This window comes from Nothoprocta perdicaria, unplaced genomic scaffold (genome assembly GCF_003342845.1).
Source record: "Nothoprocta perdicaria isolate Ctin4 unplaced genomic scaffold, notPer1 scaffold_214, whole genome shotgun sequence".
Lineage (NCBI taxonomy): Eukaryota > Metazoa > Chordata > Aves > Tinamiformes > Tinamidae > Nothoprocta > Nothoprocta perdicaria.
Window position 1 is genome coordinate 1,078,681 of NW_020455360.1, and position 15,243 is coordinate 1,093,923.

Consider the following 15,243-nt stretch of genomic DNA (forward strand, 5'->3'; position numbering starts at 1 on the left):
GCGGGGGAAGCCGCGGAGCGCGGCTGCGAGGACGGGACTACAACTCCCAGCACGCCCCGCGCCCGCCGCGTGGCCGGAGCTCTGAGAGGACACAGCGCGCATGCGCAGTGGAAGGGAACGAGTGCGCTTCCGCGCGCGGGTATAAAGTAGTCCCGCCACGCGTTCCTTCCRTTCGCCCGGCCGCCGGCTCATCCCGCGAGTGGAGGCGGCGGCTCCCGCGGAGGCGGCGGCGCTGCGTTCCCCGCGCGCCTCCCCCAAGCAGGGGCGCGCGGGCGGGCTGTGAGCGGCGGCGCGGAGGGATCCCGGAGTGCCGGTGTCGTGAAGGAGGCGGCGCGGCGGCGCGGGCGGCTCGCCGGGAGCGCCGGTCCTGCGGCAGGTCAGTAGGGAGGGCAGAGCCCGGCGCCCCCGCGGGCCGCGCCGGCCTCCCCGGCGTGCCGGCCCTCCCGGCCGCGACCCCCGGGCCCCGGGAGCCGCCCGCGCGAGGGGGAGCTGCGAGGGGCCGGGGCCTCCTCCGAGAGGCCTCCTGCTGCCCCCGGGGCTCTGCGCCTTGTCCCCCGAGCCGCCGAGCGGGATGGTATTCGGTGGCCCCTTAGTCTTGTTGTGTTGTTTCGTCACATCTGAGTCCTCTCCCTCTGCAGCCGCTGGCTGGTTGTGGTGGCTCCTGACCCTTCATTAGGGGTTTTCTTTTTCAGCCTGTTTCTGAGGAACCTAAACTTATTGCTGAGGCTGAAAGAGGGAAAAACCGCAGCAAAAAAAAAAAAAAAAAAAAAGTTAATCTGGCACCTGGACACCCTGGAGCCATATGTCCAGTGATGCACCATTTATTTGGTTGCCCTGCAGCAGCAGTGTGGGGTGAACCTGGCCTCTCGGGTCTCCCTCGGTGCCCTGGAGCTGGGGGAGGCCTCGCAGTGCTGGGCCAGGATGTTGCCCCTTAGAGARGAGCCAGGGGAAAGGAAAGACCTGCGAAACTGGGCTTGTTAGTAGGACAGGTTTCTGTAATACAGTGCTACTTAATGGCCTCCAAGCAAACAGATGCTCTTGTTCCCTCAGTAGGGAGAAAAAAAAAATGAGGGCAGAGGAAAGGAGCTTTTGCTTTCTAAAGCACTTGAGTTTCAAGACTACTCTAACCAAACAGAAGGCAGGTACCATCACTGCAGGTGCTGCTGGAGAGGGAGCTTCTTCCTTGGTTCACGGTTAATATCTCCATAGGAAGATGAACTCATATGGTAGAGCTTTGAAAATCCCTTTCCCTTCTGTGGGAAGTGACTTAGGCAGATGTAGTAAGCTGGGCTAAAACCTTGCAAGAAGTCACTGACAGAGCAGGGCATCAGAGTTTGGAGGGAACTGTGCACTAGCAAGTTTGCCAATGTTATTTGGAAAGATTCTTTCTTAATTTTGCAAAGCTATCAACCAGCTGTTGAAGACTGACTTTGTTTTCATGATTTTTTTTAATCTATGTCCTATGTGTAGTGCCACAGAAATTAGCTGCTACTACCTGCTATGAAGTGAAATGCTGTTTTATGTTTTTCTAATATACCTACATTGTGCATTTCTCAAAAGAGCCTGAATACTTTGCATTTCTGTGGAGGTCAGGTGGCTTAGATGCTTACAAATACTGCTACTCTTTTTTTTTCTTCTCCTTCTTCCCCCCCCCCCCCCCCCCCCCCCCCCAAGAAGACTAAGGTAAGGTGTGAACCAAGTATTTTGTTTCCTTTTGTTGCTCTTAATGGGTCCTCTAGGCAGTAGCCTGGCAAGTGTCCCCTTTGCTAATGTCTGAGAGTAGCTAGGGGAGAGTAATATTTCTTAAGGGCCTGAGAACAAGGCTCAATGCTTCTATGTGCATCTGACTGTTAGGATGTGACTCTGTTTTGTCCCAAGTTCTAGTACCTTACTGGGAGAGCAAGGGAGAGCTGAAAGGTTCTTATTTTCTTTCTGTTTTGTGTTGTTTTCTGTTCTTGCAGGGCGTTTTCCCTGATAAGCCCAGGCTGTGTCAGTTCTCTGGGCAGCCATCAGACAAGAGGTGCTGATTTCCCTGGTGCTACTAGACTTCTGGATGTAAGTAGTGACTATGAGCTGTAGTTTCCTTTGTACCAAGAGCACAAAATCATTTTGGGTGTCAGACCATAGAAGTTAAGGCAATTGTATAGTAATATCCTCAGCTTAACTTYGGAAGAAAATTTGGAAGCTTCTTTTAAGTACATATGTAAAGAAATTATTGAAATAAAGGGCCACTGTGGAATCAAAGCTTGCCTCATAAGCAAGTTAGACCTTTGCACCTGTGAAAGSAAGCTCAGCTTTCCATAGGTTTCTGAGATTTTTCTCAAGCTTACTAGTGCCTGACTCAAAGGCTGCAGACAAGTCTAGGCCATGCTTAACTGAAACAGCCTTACTTGAGTTTCCGAATTCCTGGGGTTCTTCTCCTTGCTATCCTAGTCCCTCTGGGCTGTGGCTGAGAAAGGGAAGGACTCGCAGAGCTGTGTTGTCTGGTGAAGCACCACGTGTTGTGGGATGTGCCATGAGAAGCTGGTGCTGCGCAAGGTGTTCCTTGAACACCTTGTAGGTGAAGAAGCTGGATTTGGAGGATTGGCAGTAGTACGGCTCCTGCGCTGGTGGGGATCAGTGAGAGAGTGGGGAAACACAAAGGAACCCCTGTGCGTTTTTCGGAGGCATGTAGGTGGATGAGGAAAGGAGGTCTGTTTTATTTTGGGCCAGTTGTTCACGTGTCCTAATGAAGTGTTCTTTYGAGCTGTAATTTGAGTGACTTTAGGACTTGCCCCAAACTGGTTGCTTTCAGCATGCTTTTCAGTTCCCTCATTTTACTTTACTTTTACTACTCTCTTATTTTATTAGCTTATGCTTTCATATGTTCCTGGGAACCGTTAACATTTCAATTCCTGTTAGTAGACAAAGATTGGTGGTTAACTACCCTGTGCTGCTGAGTGTTYGCTAAGTTTGTATTTAGTAAGAACAGTTTCTTTTGAGGTTTTTATTTATTTTTTTGTTAATCCAGCAAGCTTGTTCATGTGGAATGCCAAGGCCTGTTGGAATTCACTGTATCCAGTGTAAGCAGTAACTCAAGTTTATATTAGCAGTGTAGATTAGCCTTAATTGGGAAGAGCTGCAATGTTGGTCTCGTCTTATCTCTCTACAGAATTAGCTTGTGCTATGAACAGTGAGGTGGTTGCTCCAGGGAGGCAGATGTGACTCGTATCACAACTATTGCTTTTTAGGGTATGCTGTCTGGTAGTGTAATTCCTGCATAGAATTATGAGCCTAAAGCAACTGGAGTTGAGCTTATATATGCAACTAGGGACAAGCCTGGAAGTGCTGATCTGTTTCTGAAAGGCCATTAAATAACAGTTTGATAACTAGGGCTTTTGGTGAATTACAGGTGGAGCTTGATTTGAATAACTGTTTTTAGCTGGGAGCAATTTTCATTCTATGATACAAAGGAACAAAACTAATTAATGTGGAGTGAATGAGTGTTTCTAAGTGTATTGGGAAGTCTTCCCTTTCCCTTGACCTTGTTCTTCTAAAATGCTGAGTGAATCTGAAGAATGCTTGTCTTTCAGGAATGGTACTAACTGCACCACCTAGATATTTCTTTTAATAGTGAAAATGTTAAATGGAATTGTATTAGGTTGTCCTCAAAGAGGCTGTTTAAGGACATTGACCCTAGGAACAAATGATTCTGCTTTTCTTCATGGGTTACAAAGGCAAGAGCTGATTTTGGCTAGTGGATCTTTTTTTGGTGTCAGGCAGTGAATAACAACACAAAACTTGATCCTTATTTCGCTATTTACTTTCTTTACTTTTTACTTGAAGGAATAGTGTGAACAATGTGAGATCTTGGAATATGTCTTTTGGCTATTGTGGCACAGATAAGTAGTAACAGGGATAACTGACCCTTCGCTTATAGCTCGAAGAGTTACYGTAATAAGAAAATAAGAACAATTGCCCTAGTTGAAATACCAAGTGACTTTGTGTTACTGACGACAGCAATATGTGTAAAGTACATAGTCAAAAGAATGAATATGGTGRAAGTGTCTGTTGTTGGTTATTAATTGAATTTAAAAGACTGAAGACTGAGGGACTTTAATTTCTGATTGCTTTTCCCATACTTTTTCTCCCTCCAAGTAGTGCARAGTATAGGATTTCTTGTCAGTTTACTGCTTTACTGGGGAAAGTCTGCTTTGTTCTTCTGATGTGTTCAGATATGAAAAGATCTTTAAAGATCATATCTTTAATTATGTGATGATATCTGATATCTTTAACTGCTGCTTCAATATATTTGTCATCTATAGAAATGGCTTGGACTTCAGCTGCTGTTATAGCTGAATCTGTGCTTCCTCCTGGATGAGGTAATGCTGAAGGGGCTCAAGCCTTGAATTTTAGCTGCTGGTACCTTCTGATGCTATCAGTCATCACAMCATTTGTAGCTTAAATTTCTCATTATTTCCCTTTTTTTTTTAGGATTATTGAATCAGATGAGGAAATTTTTGAGTTCTCCCGTAGTCCAGCACTCTAAGGACATTTTAGGATGCTCTTGTCTGTCCTGCAGGGTGTATTGTTCAACGAGAGTTCTGCACTAGCTTTTATTTTTTGGATCTGAATGTTTTAAATTGTGTCAGTAAAGGAAGATGATAAAACAAGAATTGGAGGTCTGTGATTCAAAGCTGAATACTGAAGTAGTGATAAATTGGGGGGGAGAAGAAAAGAAAACTTCAGRGGTTTTTGCACCTTTTAGATCTAAGGTGCTTGTTTCCCCCGAGTCTCAATTTTGCCAATGCAAAATCATATAATAGCTACAGACAAAAAGAYACTGTTATGTGTCTGGTTCATAATGCAGTTGTTTGGAAACATGATATAGGTTCCATTTTTTTTCTTGATGTATCTCCTGTTATCGTCAATGGCAACTGATTTTTTTGGAGTAGATTTCTGGTTTGGGATGTACTTTCTGCCGTATGCCTTTAGCTGGTGCTACACATGACTTATGCTATGGATAAAGTGAAATTAAGATAACCAATATTTGACTAAATCCTCACCATTTCAATGTGTGGGAATGGTGGCAWCTTCAACTACTCTTCTGCTCTGTTTAATTAAGATAAGAAAGCATATTTGCTGCAATTTTTCTAAGAAAAGAGCCAGTGTAATAACTATCCTGTATTAAAACAAATTAATTGGAATTTATGGAATTCAAGTACTCTACTCCCAGAGTCATGGGAAAGAATCTCAGCTTTGATTAGGAATATAAATGTTTAGCTTTAGATTGGAATGAAAAAAAAATGAAAATGTCAAGTCAGCTTACAAGATAATTCCACAACCCTCCCCCCCCTTTCTTTTTTGTTTTAGTGATCGTATTTCCTCCCATTCTTGACTRTTTTGGGACCCTCAGTTATTGGAATTGTTTCAAATATTCATCTTTGTGACACCAATAGAACCTCAATGAGAGAGAAGAGCTGAAACTCATGCTGTAATTTCRCAGAAATTGAAGTCACTAACTCTCGGCATCCCTTTTCCTTGAGCTGACTGCAGTGCTTGTTTGACCCTTTATTGAACCATTTCAGCCTCTAATTTGRCATAAACTAATTTGATAGTTCAGCTGAAAGCTATTCTCTTGCTTTAGCGTGCTGAGACACAAACTGTTGCCCAGCCTTCAGGGACACTGGTCTGAACAGGATGCGATTGGAGTAGTCAGTGGTTAAATGTGCTCAGGTTGTCCCCATAAACAGACAGCTTGCTCTCTTCGCTGCCTTTTCCAAAGGGAGGGAGTTGGAGCAGTTGTGTAAAGAAGCCAGTAGGCTCTGGAGGTGGCAGATGAGAAAGAGGAGGGAGTGAGGCCTTCCCAGCTTCGTGGTTGCAAGCTATGCCCCCAGCTCCAGCTTTTGCCAGCTTCAGGTGCTGCTTCAGCAGTTGAAACTGGTGTGTAAACGGCCGTGTGACAAGGTTGGGTTGGTATTGTTGCTTACTAATGCTATAAACACTTTAGTATCAAAACACAAAGAGTTGTCGTTTTCAGGCTCTCGGCATAGAAAAAAGGAAGGCGGGGAAAAAAAGCTTCTGGTTGATTCTTGTCTGTGATTCCTGGCTTTTTAAATAAGACATGAACTCACAAGTCGAGGTTCATGCTGCTTTCTGAAATTTGATCTCTTTGATCAAAATGCATCACTTGGAAACTTTCTGGCTTACTTGGAATGGGATGGCAGCAGGTCACTCCTGTGAGGATGGATGCTGTGAGCATCTGTTTGTGGATGCTCCCCGTTGTGGATGGACCCCGTTTGTGGATGCTGGAGCAGGGGAGATTTTGCTTCCTCTTTGTTCATTTGTCCGTGGCTTCACACCAGGGTACTCAGGGGCCCCCTTGCATGAGCTGATGTTTTTAACTGTCAGAAGAATAAAAATGTTGCTGTTTTGTTGTGTCAGTGGTTTGTATTGGATTTTGAAAAAGATCAAAAAACGCCAATGCTGATGCAAGGGAGAATGGAGAGCTCCTGATGGATGCGAAGCAAAGTGAAAGCAGAAGCTTGAGGGAGAGGTGATGAGACCAACCCTTTTTTGGTGCTTTTAGGCTTCAAAGCCTAYTACTTGCTTTGAAGACTGAACTTAAGCAAACAGTATGGAGTTCTTGGTCACRTATTAAAGTAGTGCATCTCCCAACAGGAAAGCTTATGCTTGTAGGTTAGGGAKGACTACCTTGGAAACAGTGATCTGAAGCAGCTTTGCAGATGAYAGTAGGTAATCCAGCTCAAGGTATGTGTTTAGTGCAGCTCTGAGCAAGTGCTCTAGGAGATAGGAGCCTTAAGGGTAAAAACAGCAGGCAAGTAGTAMTGTGTCTTCTGCAGCTGGCAGTGCTACAGCTACTTTTGGAATTCAGAAAGGGTTGTTGGCACATGGGGAAAAGGTCAAAGAAGAATCACAAAACCAATTAAAGGCATGTTTTCGGTCCTAAATTGATTCCAGGGTCTACATCTGTTTAACTCTTCAAAAGGATAAGTTGATCAAATCGTGCTTTGATCATATTTTATTGATAAAGGTTGTTGGGTATCTAGTTTTCAAAAGTGTAATCCAAATTAGACTGCTATCAGGTAAAGTTGTGTGAATTCAGATCAGCTCTGATGTGTAAATTTGAAGTGTGCATAAACTRCTAAGGGAGGCAGCTGACTGCAGTGATTACTGCAAGTCTTTAAGCAGTACTGGGTAACGCTTATGTATATTTAAAGTCCTGTTTGTGTCCTATATTATCCTTCAAGAAAGATATATGGGCACAGGAAAATATGCCTGTTGGATGGGCTAAGTGATCATAGTGTTCCCTTCTGCTCTGTGTATGCCAGTTCCCTAGGTTTGCAGAGTAGAACTAAACATAAAAAATAAATATTTTAACTCTAGTCCACGAAATTTTTTTGAAAAATCTTGCAAGTATTTATATTAGTCTAACCAAAGTGGTTGTGATCTTTGTCTTTAACCAAAGATTAGATTTGATACTATGTTTAGGTTGGAATGCAGGAACGGTGGAATTAATAACTGCATGTTTAATCAGTGAGACTCYACATGGATTGTTTTCAATGAGTAGAGATACGAAGTTCATGCTAATAAGAAGGGTGTCTACCCTTGTTATTGGAGAARCCTCTTCTGATAAACCTCTTCTGATGCTATTTTCTGAAACTTAGAGGAATTGGAAATAATTTGAAAGTGTGAAGATATCTGAACTCGGTTATAGATGATTTACYTGCATTTTGTCTATAGAAAGAATCTTTAAATGATAGTTTAGATGAAAGTAATTTGATTTCTATTGCTAATCACAAACAGATTTACATTCTGTCCCAAAGACTTTGCAGGAAAATGTCTCCCAAAAGAAGTATGAAAAAGATCYCTATCTGAAGGGTTTGCAAAGCGTGAAGATAATAACGATTTGCAAGAAACTTTCTTGTACTTTTTCAAAGTTTAGATTTATGCAATGCTGTTATTTGGGAGAATATTGTTAAATATTGGTATGCAGATAAGCGCACACACACAGTTTAAAATTTTATTATGAGGAAAGAGTGTGAATACAGAGGAGATCACAAATGCCTTGAAAATGCCAGAAACATCCAATAAAATATAACGTTAGCCTTCAGCTCAGGTCTTACAGACTGTTGGAAATTAAATATGCACGAGCCAATTCTCTCTATTCATGCTGTGCTATTCATTCTCAAGTCTGAGGTCAGTAACATTTGTCAGAAGAGTCTATAATTGACTTTTTTATGGAGACATTTAAATAATGCTTTTGAAAATGTAGGAACTTACTGATCTATAGGTTTATTGCTTGCCTCCCCCATGACTTGTGTGACTGTGGATCAGTGGCGGAATGGTCAGTGGGAGRCCCAGGGTGATGATGAGGAAGGATTGTGCAAATGCGGCCTTGCAAGTACAATATGAAGTTATGGTTGTCATGCAAAGGGTGTGCTGGTCTGTCATACACAAATACATTTCACTCAAGTGAGTTGTCACATACGCTGTAGGAAGTGTGTGTGTCATACGTGCATTAGAAATCTCAAAAATAGAGCTATGAGTTTTTTCACAGAGGTTTTTAACTTGCTCATTAGTGTCTTACTCTGTCAAACCTGTTTATGTAACAGGAGGTAATTAAAAAAGGCAACTGAGTGTTTTTTCAGATAAGACAGACAGGCTACCTGTCATTCTGCAGCAAATATGATTTGTTGTTTATTTTTATTGCTAAATAAATTGGCACTTAAAGGACAATGGAAACACAAAGTAATCACCCCAAAGAAGCTAAACAGTACATTGTGAAAAATTGTTGAGAATTAAAATGGCAATTGATATTAGAAGGAAGAGAAAAGGTATGATGCCTCGGTGAAATAATGTGGTTTCTCTTTGATGGATGCACAAGAGAAGTAGCAAGAATTGTGTTAAATGCTGCAAGAATGACAAACCATGATTTGTAAAAGCAGTTTTGATGAGAAATTCAAAGTGTGTGTGGGAGGCTTATTGAAGCACATAAGGAGATGGTGGTGTATGGGAGGAGGATGATGGAGCTCAAAAATTGCATGGCAGAGAGGCTGATGAGATCTAGTTTTTGAAGCTGCGGTGAGACGGTAGGGCATCAGATACCAGTTGTAAAAATGGATTTGTTTTTCTGATGAATGCCTCTGCAACCACAGCTCTGTAGCCTGCGTTTTAGAATGAGTTGACCTCTCGGARGTTACAGGATTTTCAGGCAGCCGGTGTGAGCAAGGAATCGAGAGAGCTGAGTGTTCTCTAAGCTCATTCTTCCAGTGCTGTCGTTGGAAAYGTCTTCACTATTATCTGCCTCTAATTCTTTTAGGGAACCGCAGAGAAGTTTTACTCTGCTGCATTTATCTRGAAGTTTAGACTTTATATGAGCTTTCCTATTATGCGAGCTATTACTTGTTGCTGGAGAATCATTCTCTGTGTACCACTTAACAGCAAAACAGCAGCCAGGTAAAGGTTCCCTCAAAGATTTCTTTTTTTTTTTTGAGAGGATGTTTTATCATGAGGGAGAAGAAGAAAGAAATGGAGAAAAAAAGATCAGTTTAGGTATAGACTGAACATGCAGAATTCTGTCTGAGACCTTACCCTGCAGTGTGTAACTGGTGTGCCATGGGCATATTTTATCACAGTTATACATAGATGACCCTTTTTAGAGGTCAGGAAACAGTTCCAGGGTAGGAATAAGCTGTTTTGAGGGGCTGTTAAAATCCAGGAAAGCTGAGCTTCCGTCACCGTGACATAATGTTGTATCTCAGGAAGTCTGTAAGCTCAAATATGATTTTTTAATAAAATCATATCTTTTTTTAATAAAAGTTGAATCTGCTTTTAAAATCATGCTTAAAATGCAATGTCTTTTTTTGCCTTTGTTCTGGGAGGTATTAGGGAGGAGCGCATAAAACATAGCTACAAAATCCTCTTGAGAGCAGCTCTTTAAAAGGAAAGGGAGTGCCAATGGCTGTAATAGCTGTCTAACTGAAAATCTCTGGCCTAAAGTGTGGGATTAACTGTCATTAATGATCCTCTGGTAATCCAGGTACATATTTCCAACAGGCTGTAAAAGGTAACTGTGGAAAGTAAGTTTTCTAGGTTTGCAGTGCCATACTTGCCCTTCTGCTGGGAAATGTTCCAGCCCCACGTATTGAAGAAGAGAGAATATTAACAAAGCTTGCTCTGTTCTGCTGGTTTCCGTAGCCTCCTCTTGTGATTAAGGCAGTGAACTCTGGACTATTAGATTATATTGAGGTGAAGCCTGTATTATAGGTTGTAGTCCTGCTGAAAATACAAAYGTCTATGTTCTCACTCCTTGGTGTGAATAAATTAGAGTGTTGCTGGCCTTTTGTCAAGGATTGTGCGCCCTTGAGTTCTCCTTTAATGCTGCAATACAAATAGTGCAGTGTATATTCTAACCAGATTGTCACAGCTGCTTCTAGAGGCCTGGAGCTGAGTAATGACTAATAGTTGGATATATACAAGGTGAAGTGGTATGTTAACCAGTTTGAGAGATCCATGGTAAAAGGATTAAGATTAATAGCACTTTAAAGCATTAGACTGTTTCTGAAGTTTGGTGGTATTCTTAGCTCTCTTATGGGTTTCCTACATGATGCCCTTTAATCCATCTGTSTTTCTTTACCCATATATAGGGATGTTGGGATACTATTTATGCTTCAGCCCAGAGGAACCGTATTTACTTAGCAAATATATATAGAAATGAAATAATCAAAATGAAATGTAAAAACAGTGTAAATCTTTACTGTTTGCTAAATACAGTAAATGCTCAAGTCTGAATGCCAAATATCTTTCAGAACACTTAAAAGTAAACATGAATTAGGAATCTTTTCAAACAGAGTTGCTCAAAATGTTGGCTGGGTTCCATGCAAGAGCTCCATCCTCCCGTCCATTCACTCTGCAGCCTATTTGCAGAGACACATCCTCTGTCAGGGCTGAATTTACTGCCTAGGTAGGTGAGCTCTTCCTTGCAGAGCTCGTGCCTGTTTCCTGCTTGCAGCCCCTCCTTTCCTAGGCGAGACGAGCAGCTGGGCGAAAGGGAAGTTGGACGGGGTGCTGATGTGAGAGCAGCTCCAGGTCTCAGCTGCTGCTCTCCCGGATTCACCTTGTTTGCTGTTTGGCTTCAAGCTCTAGCAGTGATGCTCTGCTCTTAGTCACTGTTTCCTCTTGGGTTCTCTGGCTTCTTGCCTRTGATACTACAGGATACGTGCAAGAAGAGATGGCAACGTAAAGATAGTGGGTGGAAGGAGTTAGCAGCTAGCCTCAGCAGTTTCTGTAGGCTACTGGGAAAGGCCTTGGGGATCAGATGRAGCACTGGGGATGTTTACAAGCTGTTTGGAGCACTCTTGACCTACAGTATTTAGGCACCAWCTTAGCATAACTTTTTTCTTTTTGGTGCCTTTTCAGCAGCAAAACAGGGATTTTTAGTTTTGTATGCCGCAGATCTTCCTGAAATTTGCTCTTTGCTTGTCTCTTCACACACCTTGCAAGGTTTTGCTTAAAACTGGAGAGCAGTGAGCTCGTTTCAGCATCCCTGCCATTTTATTTTCCTCTTTTCCATTCATGACATTATGACATTCCTGTGGAGGAAGATGAGGCTGGGTAAAGCTTTATTTTATCATGTCTACATCCCACTACCGATATAAGCTTGTACCTTTAGTGTGGATTCTGACATGGTTTTAGTGAAACAGGAATCATGATATGTGCCCATTTAAAAACACGTTTAAGAACCAATTTATTTAACTTGTATTGAAATTTTGACTGTAATTTTTTCCTGTATGACTATTTTTACACATTTTCCTGATGGTGTAAGAATTCAAATCTTGTTAGGATTGMCCAAAACATCTGTCTGCTGTTCCAAAAGAGAGCACTTTAACAGACTAATGCTTTGTGGTTGTCATGTGTTTTTTTGTTTCTCTTTTTTCATACATCACATGGTGCCTTCTGACTTCTTGATTTTTGCTTGAACCTCATGCCTTTTCTTCCCTGTCTTTATTTCTTAATATTTTTTTTCCTTCATACTCTGTTTCTGAGGTCTACAGAATTTGTGTCCTACCATGCAAATGATGCATGCAAAATCTTCCCCAAATTAAGGATATGTTGCAGAAGAGTTCTGGCTAAGAAGAGGTTTTGGTGCATTTAATGCAATATTCCTTTGTACTGTCGTCATTCCCTGATCGAAGTTTGTCCATCGTTGGAGAGCTTTAAGAACAGATTAGAAACTAAGCTCCCCAAGCTGTCTATTCCAGTTCTTYACTGCTTTTGTTATTAGAAAGATTTTGGTAGCATTAGTTTTGTTGATCCTTTAAAAGGGAAAGAAATATCAGATCAGCTTGTCAGCATTTATATAACTGTTATTTTGCACAGTTAACTTTATCTAGAATGATATATAAGTTTTAAAGATATATTTATTTTCAAAGATATTACATTTTTTTTTCTGCTGCAGTTAATTCTTTCTATGTTGGAATAGTGCAAGGCAACAGCAAGCAAGAGAAAAATGAGATGAAAAAGCATATGGAAACTGGTATGTCATATTTTTCTAAAGATGAGTAGTTTCTAAAACCAGGCAGAATAAGTTGCATGTTTTGTGTAAGAGTCATTTACTCTTCCCACACTTCATTTCCTGTAACCTTTGCCCCATAGCCATATCAGTGCCTTAAAACATCCAGTTCCATGCTGCCTTTATTGCTCTTGAGGTCAGCATAGATGCTTTTACATAGGGTCATGAAGCCTGTGGTGAGTCATTCCCTTAAGCATATATTCAGTCTCCTCAGTATATTCTCACATGCAAAATATTCAACCCCATTCTGTAAAATGATCAGTAATGACTTATTTTCTTGGGAATGTGCATGAGAAATTCCAGTGTGCCTTCCTCTGACAGTGGCTAGAGCTTCCAGTCAAGAAGTTCAAGTGAACTGTGAGGATACGATAGCTTTCCTGACGACTTAGATGATTAGTGGTGCCTTGAGAGGTAGCAGGAGTGATGAAATTAATTTCAAAACAACTTACCAGCCTCAGCAGTAGCTGTATTGGCTATCAAATTATCTTCAAATATGTAACTTAGCACTTCACTACTTGGTCAGAATCTGTATTCCCTGACATCCAGTTACTCTCCCTAGCTTTTTTAAATCAATCACAGCAGTTTGTAAGCATGAGCTGATAGTGTTCCTTACTTCGCTTATGTGATGCTCGTGTTAGAGCTGGGCCAATGCCACAAGAAGGTTTAGATTCTGTTCATTTACCTTTTAAATAAACTGCATAGCTCATGACACTTATGCTTGCCTGGCACAAACACTGAAATGATTGAGTTATAAATACTCAGAGGAAACTGAACTTCAATTTTGGATAAAAGCAGCTGTTTCCTCACTGAATGAGGAGGCAACAGTACCTGGTAACTCTAATCATTTATAATCTGTGATTTCAGAGAAATGTCTGTATTCAAGGTGTAGTTTGTGACCATTATATAGTTGTTGGTTTTGTTATTTTGGGACCATCTCTATCGCTTCTTAGCATAGACGTAGCTATCGGAGAACCTGAGGTGTCCTATGAAACACAAGGGCCTTAGGTTATTTTAGAGAAGCTTCCAAATAATAAAGCATGAAATGGTAACTAGACTGCTTAGAGTAACTGGAGATGCTCAGAAGAGGCCTTTTAAGGACAGACTGCACAAACCTGGGTTGTTCCTGGCAGGAACACACCGAGCTTCCCTTGCCTGGAGTCAGAATTTTCAGGATCTGTTTCAATACTTGTTCTTTTCTGATCTGAATGTTTTAGATGTTCTTGACCTGTGAAATGATGCTTAAATTAATTTTGCAGAGATGGATATGTTATACCTAGAGTRGCCACTGGTCCTAATTAGGAAAGCTAGCTCAGAAAAAATATGAAATATCCCAGTCTTCAGATGCTTAATTCCTGCTATCAAGGGCTGGATGGCAAAGTCTTCCCTCTTGGTACCTACCCAGCAGTTAATGATTTAGCCAATGATTTTAGAGGTGGGTAGCAGGACTAATTGTGTGATCAGCTCCAACCTGAGACTTTGTTCTCTTAAGCAGTCTGAAAAATCTTATGTGATGCATGATTTATTTAATATATTTGAAGGGAAGAGGTCAGTACATAAATGGTTCTACCTTTATCTTTGGGAAGTGCCACATACAGCTTTATTCTCTGAACAGGGGCATAAACTCAAGAAAACAGGATTTTGTACCTATGAGATCTCATGTATGATTCAGCAAATGCATTTTTACAAATAGGGAGTGAATATAGAACTGAACAGTTAAGGGCTTGTTTTTTTAAATACTTCTTTGCAGCTGTTTGGCAGCTATTACTGAGGCTTGCGTATTAATAGCTTTGTCAGTGTTTTCCACAAAGATCCAAATAAACTAAACATAAAACTAAGCTTTACATCTTTTCCTGGAGTTGCTTGGAAATATAACGTGGGAATTTTTGTCTTCTGAAAGTCTTTATTTTCGGCTCTTGTGTTCTGTTTTTTGGTGTGTGTTTTTTTGTACTGTCAAGAAGTAAAAATAAAAGCAGCTGGCTGTTCTCCTGTATATTCTGCAGTCTGACAGAAAAACCTTCATCTCATTAGGTGGCTTGCAATTTTCCTGAACAAAGACTTTGGTTTAATGAGTTATCAGTAGGAAAAGTCAAATCTGGTTCTGCAATCAAGGATGCTGGATAATGCACGTCAGCTCCAGTTTGATGGGAGACAGTGTTGTTGTCAAGAGAGAATCTAAACTTCTGAGGAATCCCAAACCACTATGGTGTTGATTTGGAGCGTACTTTAGTTTTGTTTGATATTCTGACTAGATTTAATGTGGACAGACAGAGGACATGATGTTCCTGTGTTTTTTCTCCCAGCAAATCATCTGAGCCTTAAGTTATGTAAGGCATGAAGTGTTTCGGTTCTGATGCTTAGGCAAGGAATACTGTGCAGCTTCTGTGACGCAGCAGCAGATTTTATCTGCTCCCCTCTAAATGGTAAGTTTTGGAGCTGTTAGTTCTGGGGAAGAAGTATGAGTGGCATCAGGCCCAGGAAGTATGGGAGGGCAATCTCCCACTCCGCAGAAACGTTTCTAAAACCAGCATTGGCGATGAGGTAATCRGAACTCAGGCAGTGACTTATTTAATTTACAGGCTCTGTTTCAGACGCTGACTTCATATTTAAATATACTTTATTATATATTTATAGCTTTGCCTTTTAATTAGATGACTAAATATTAATCCCCG

General features: G+C 41.3%; 1 protein-coding gene across 2 annotated transcripts in view; it reads left to right on the plus strand.

Annotated features, from left to right (window-relative positions):
- Window positions 1–352: 352 nt before the first annotated feature.
- Window positions 353–15,243, plus strand: part of HMG20A (high mobility group 20A) — a 34,688-nt gene continuing 19,797 nt past the window's right edge. For both annotated transcript variants that reach the window (XM_026038634.1, XM_026038635.1), the window contains exons 1-2: window positions 353–376; window positions 1,962–2,055. The gene's annotated coding sequence lies outside the window, so the exon portion shown is untranslated. The remainder of the gene's footprint in view (window positions 377–1,961; window positions 2,056–15,243) is intronic.